At 38.3% G+C, this 5,400-nt stretch overlaps 1 pseudogene; it reads left to right on the top strand.

Moving 5' to 3' along the window:
• Positions 1-3,451: 3,451 nt before the first annotated feature.
• LOC143671701 (ferritin heavy chain pseudogene) lies at positions 3,452-5,135 on the top strand (annotated as a pseudogene).
• The last annotated feature ends 265 nt before the right edge of the window (positions 5,136-5,400 follow it).

Genomic DNA, 5,400 nt, shown 5'->3' with positions numbered 1-5,400 from the left:
ATGTTGATTTGATTTGCATTTCCCTGAGGGTTAATGAGGTTGAGCATCTTTTCATATGTTTCTGGCTATTTGTAATATATTCTTTGGAGAGATATCTACTCAAATCATTTGCCCATTTTTAAATTGGGTTGTTTGTGGTGTTGTTGTTAAGTTGAAGGATTTCTTTATATGTATTCTTTTTTTTTATTAATTAAAAAAATTAACTAACACAACAATAGAAATCAATCCATTCTACATATGCAATCAGTAATTCTTAATATCATCACATAGGTGTATGGTCATCATTTCTCAGTACATATGCATCAATTTAGAGAAAGAAATAGCACTACAACAGAAAAAGAAATAAAGTGATAACACAGAGAGAAAACACAAATAAAAATAAAAAGTACAAAAATATATAAGAGAAAAAAAACAAAACAAACAAACAAAAAAACTATAGATCAGATGCAGCTTCATTCAGCGTTCCACGATAATTACATTACAATTAGGCAGTATTGTGCTGACCATTTTTTTTTTTTAGACATCATACCATTCTACATTTTATATGTATTCTTGATATTAGACCTTTATTGGATGTGTGATTTCTCCCATTGAGTAGGTGGTCATTTTACTTTCATGATTAATCCTTTGAGGTACAAAAGTTCTTAATTTTGATGAGGTCCCATTTATCTATTTTTTCTGTTGTTGCTTGCACTTTGCGGGTAAAGTCTAAAAAACCATTGTGTAACGGAAGATCCAAAAAATGTTTCCCTACATTTTCTTCTAGAAGTTTGATAATTCTAGCTCTTATATTTAGGTCTTTGATCCATTTTGAGTTGATTTTGTATAAGCTGTGAGGTAGTGGTCCTCCTTTATTATTTATTTATTTTTTTGTAATTGGTAATACAATTTCACTAGCACCATTTATTGAAGAGACTATTCTTTGTCCCCTTGTCCAAAATCAGTTGACCATAAATGTGAGGGTTGATTATTTGTATTTGATACTGTGATCAATATGTCTGTATTTGATAGTGTGATCAACATATATGATAAAGTGTATTTTTCTTCATATTTATCCTGTTTGGTGTTCTCTGGGAGTCTTGGGTGTACGTATTCACATATTTTGCTAAGTTTGAGAAGTTGTTATTATTTCTTTGAATATTCCTTCCACCTCCTTTTCTCTTTCTTCTCTTTCTTGCACTCCCAGAATATTTAGTGTATTGGTATGCTTGATGGTGTCCCAGAGGTGTCTTAGGCTATTTATGCTTTTTATGTTCCTTTTTTGTTTCTGCTCATCAGCCTGACTCATTTAAACATTTTGTTTTTGAATTCACTGATTCTTTCTTCTGCCAGCTCCAATTCACTCTTGAAATCTTCTTGGAATTTTTCATTTCAGTTAATTGTGTTCTTCAACTCTGATAGTTTTGTTTGGTTCTTTTGTGCTATCTCTTTATTAAGACAGTCGTATTGATCATTCATTGTTTTCCTGATATCTTTTAGTTCTTTCTCTATATTCTCCTTTACCTCCTTGGACATTTTAAGATCGTTCTCTTAAGTGCTTAGTTTGGTTTGTCCAAATTCTCATCTACTTCATACGCGTTTTCTGTATTTCTATCCTCTTCCACTGGATGGGCCATCATTTCCTGTTTCCTTGTTTACGTTGCACTCTTTTGTTGCACACCGAACATTTTAATATTTAAAAATGTTAACTAAAAAAGATTTACTCCCTAGGATGTCTGCTTCTTGATTTTGTCCCCAGCTGGTGATAAGGTAGAGATTTTTTTGAGCATCAGTCCTCCTATCAGGAAGGTCTGCCCAAGGGGAATGCAGTGCTCAGGAATTTCCCTGTCTTTCTGGGCCTCTGTTTTGTCCTTGGATTTGTTTACTAGCTGTTTTGGAGTTACCTTGCTTACAGGAGTTTGGCTCTCCCTTCAGTTCCCAGGAGACAGATCTCCTTCTCCCAGGTGTTTGAAGCCAGTAAGCCTTTGTCCCAGATTCTCTATCTCTAGTTTCTTGCACTCCTTTCACTGCATCAAGTTTCCTTTCCCTGGGGGGCAAATTCTGGGTGGAGGGGCACATGGAAGGACTTTCCTCAAGTTAGTTTTTCCTCCTCAAAACAGGGCCAGGGACGCCTGAAGTGAGTGCAGAGTGTCTCCAAAGTGCACTGAGGAAGGGATCAGGAAGGGTGCTAAGAGCTTTTTTCATGGACGCCCAAAAGTGAGTTTTCTTGAACTGCCCACCCAATGCAGGGAACTAACTGTTCCCTGTATCCATGAGGAACAATAGTGTCTCTAAGTCTTCTCCACTGCTGCCTTTGTCGGGGGTGGATTGAAACAGTGACCACTTTTAGAGCCAGGACCCCAGCGATCCAAAGTCACTAATTAAAAGCCATGATCAGTGATCGGCCTTGTCCACCCTTTTCTTGAGGAAGAGGATTTTTATGTTGCTTTCTGTCTCTAGCGAGCTAACCAGGAACTCAACTCCAAGTCAACCTGCTTCAAGAGTGGGGGATGGACACCGGTAACCATCACTGGAGAGAGTAATTTACAGGTCTTTACTTAATGAGCCTCTTCCTTCGTTTCTTCCCTGGATGCTGTACTGTGTTCTTCTGGGTATGGAATTTCAAAATAGTTGTTTCAGACAGTTCTACCTGTTTAATAGTTGTCCTGGTAGAAAGACTGAGTCCTGGAGCTCCCTAGTTTGTCATCTTCCTATAATCCTCTCTCTCTCCCATAAATATTTATTAAACGTTAGGTGTCTCCTACTGATCATTCATTCAAGAAATATTTTCTGAGTGCTTCTCTTTTCCAGGCACTGTTTTTGATACTGGGGAAACAGCAGCAAAAAAAAAAAAAAATCAAACAAAGAGGCAAAAATCCCTAACTTTGGAATTTTACATTCTGGTGGAGAAGAGAGATGATAAGATAAATAAATTATATGGCATGCCATTTAGTGATGAGAACTATGGAGAAAAAGATAGTGGGCAAATAGGCAAAGGGGATAGGAAGTGTGGATGGATTTAGGAATATTTGGTGGAAAAGCCCTAATGAGTAGGTGACATTTGACCTGAGAGAAGTTAAGGGGACAATAATTCCATGAAGAGAAAATAGCAAATGCAAAGACCCTGAGGGGAAAATATGCTAGGAATGTTCTAGAAACTCTAAGGAGGCCGGAGTGGCTAGCAGAGTGAGCAAGAAGGAGAGTGGTAATGTAAGGAAGCAGACTTGGGAATGGATCATGTAAGGCCTTACAACGTTGGGTGATTGTAGATGAAAAATGAGCAAGGAACTAGCAAATGAGTAGAATAGAAAACTTAGTAATATTAATATATAATCTTAGGGATATTCCAGGGACTGATATTATTATTCTAAAATAATACAGATGCAGACAGTGACTGACCACTCTGAGCAGCCCTCTGCCACTGCTCCAGCATGGTGCAGCTGCTGCCTCCTCTCCTCCACTGCCCTCCATGATGACCATGTTTCTGTTGGTGGTACATCAGAACTATAGCCAGGATTCAAAGGCTGCCATCAACTGCCAGATCATCCTGGTACGCTATGTCTTTTATGTCTACCTGTCAATGTTTTACTACTTTGACTGTGGTGATGTGGCTTTGAAGAATTTTGTCAAATATTTTCTTCACCAATCTCATGAGGAGAGGGAACACGCTGAGAAACTTATGAAGCTGCAGAACCAATGAGGTAGTCGAATCTTTCTTCAGAATATCAAGACACCAGAGCAGGATGACTGGGAGAGTGAGCTGAATGCAATGGAGTGCGTGTTACACTTGAACAAAAGCATGAATCAGTCACTACTGGAACTGCCTAAATTGGCCAATGACAAAAACCACCCCCATTTACCTGACTTCATTGAAACACATTACTTGAATTAGCCGGTGAAGTCCATCAAAGAATTAGGTGATTATCCATCCAACTTGCACCAGATGGAGGCCCTGTATTCTTTTTTTAAAAAATATTTTTGTTGAGAGACACCCACATAGGTAGAGTCCAACCATATTATACAATCAATAGCTCACAATATCAACACATAGTTGTGTATTCTTCACCGTGATCATTTTTAGAACATTTGCATCACTCCAGAAAAAGAAAAAAAAAGAACTCATACATCCCATACCCCTTCCCCTCCTTCTCATTGACCCACAGTATTTCAATCTTCCCAGTTTTCACCCTTCATCTTCCCTTATCATTTATTTATTTTTTATCCTTTTTTTTTAAACTCATCTGTCCAGACCTTGGATAAAAGAAGCATCACACACAAGGTTTTCACAATCACACAGCCACATTGTAAACGTTATATCTTTATACAACCATCTTCAAGAATCAAGGCTACTGGAACACAGTTCAACAGTTTCAGGTACTTTCCTCTAGTCACTCCAATACACCATAAACTAAAAAGGGATATCTATATAATGCATAAGAATAACCTCCAGAATAACCTCCCGACTCCGTTTGAAATCTCTCAGCCACTGAGACTTTAGCTTGTGTAATTTCTCTCTTCCTTTTTTTGGTCAAGAAGGTTTTCTCATTCCAATGATGCTAGTTTCCAGATCATCCCTGGGAGTCAAGTTCCACATTGCCAGAGAGATTTACACCCCTGGGAGTCATGTCTCACGTAGGGTGGAGGGCCATGAATTCACCTACCAAGTTGGCTTAGAGAGAGAGGCCATATCTGAGTAACAAAAGAGATTCTCTGGGGGTGACTCTTAGGCATAATTATAAATAGGCTTAGCCTCTTCTTTGTAGAAATAAGCTTCATAAGGTCAAGCCCCAAGATCAAGGGCTGAGCCTATTGTATTGGTTGTCTCCAGTGCTTGCAAGAATATCAGGAATTCCCCAGATGGGGTATTTTAGTATTTCTTCCTTTCTCACCAGTCCCCTAAGGGGACTTTGCAAATACTTTTTTAATCTCTGCCCAATTTTTTCTGGTATATATCGGGGCATCACTCTAACCTGTACAAACCAAGATTCATGCTTTATTCAAGATTCCATGTGACTATGGTTTTCAAGTAAACTGACTGTACAAGTTAAATGAGATAATGTGCTACCTAAAATATAAATTTTGGGGCCCTGGATTCTGGCTTGGCAGAGTGTTTCTTTGACAAGCACATGCTAGGAAACTGTGATGATGAGAGCTAATTCTTATGCTGTCTTCTCCAGAGCCATAGGATGACTTCTGTAGTCACCACAGCAGTGCCTGCATGTTGGGTTTACCTTTACCTTTTCTGCAAATTGTATCAACATCCATCAAGCTCTTCATTTGTACCATTCCTTCAAATAAATACAGATTTAGAGAGCCATGTACATGTATAATAAAGCTAAAAACTTCTGCTAGCAAAAATGGGTGTCATTATTTTATGGTGCTCCACAAATATCCCTGTGTCTTCCAGGTTCTTTGCAATCA

Source organism: Tamandua tetradactyla, chromosome X (genome assembly GCF_023851605.1).
Source record: "Tamandua tetradactyla isolate mTamTet1 chromosome X, mTamTet1.pri, whole genome shotgun sequence".
Classification (NCBI taxonomy): domain Eukaryota; kingdom Metazoa; phylum Chordata; class Mammalia; order Pilosa; family Myrmecophagidae; genus Tamandua; species Tamandua tetradactyla.
The sequence above is the reverse complement of the archived record's forward strand: the minus strand, read 5'-3'. Positions and strand labels throughout refer to the sequence as shown.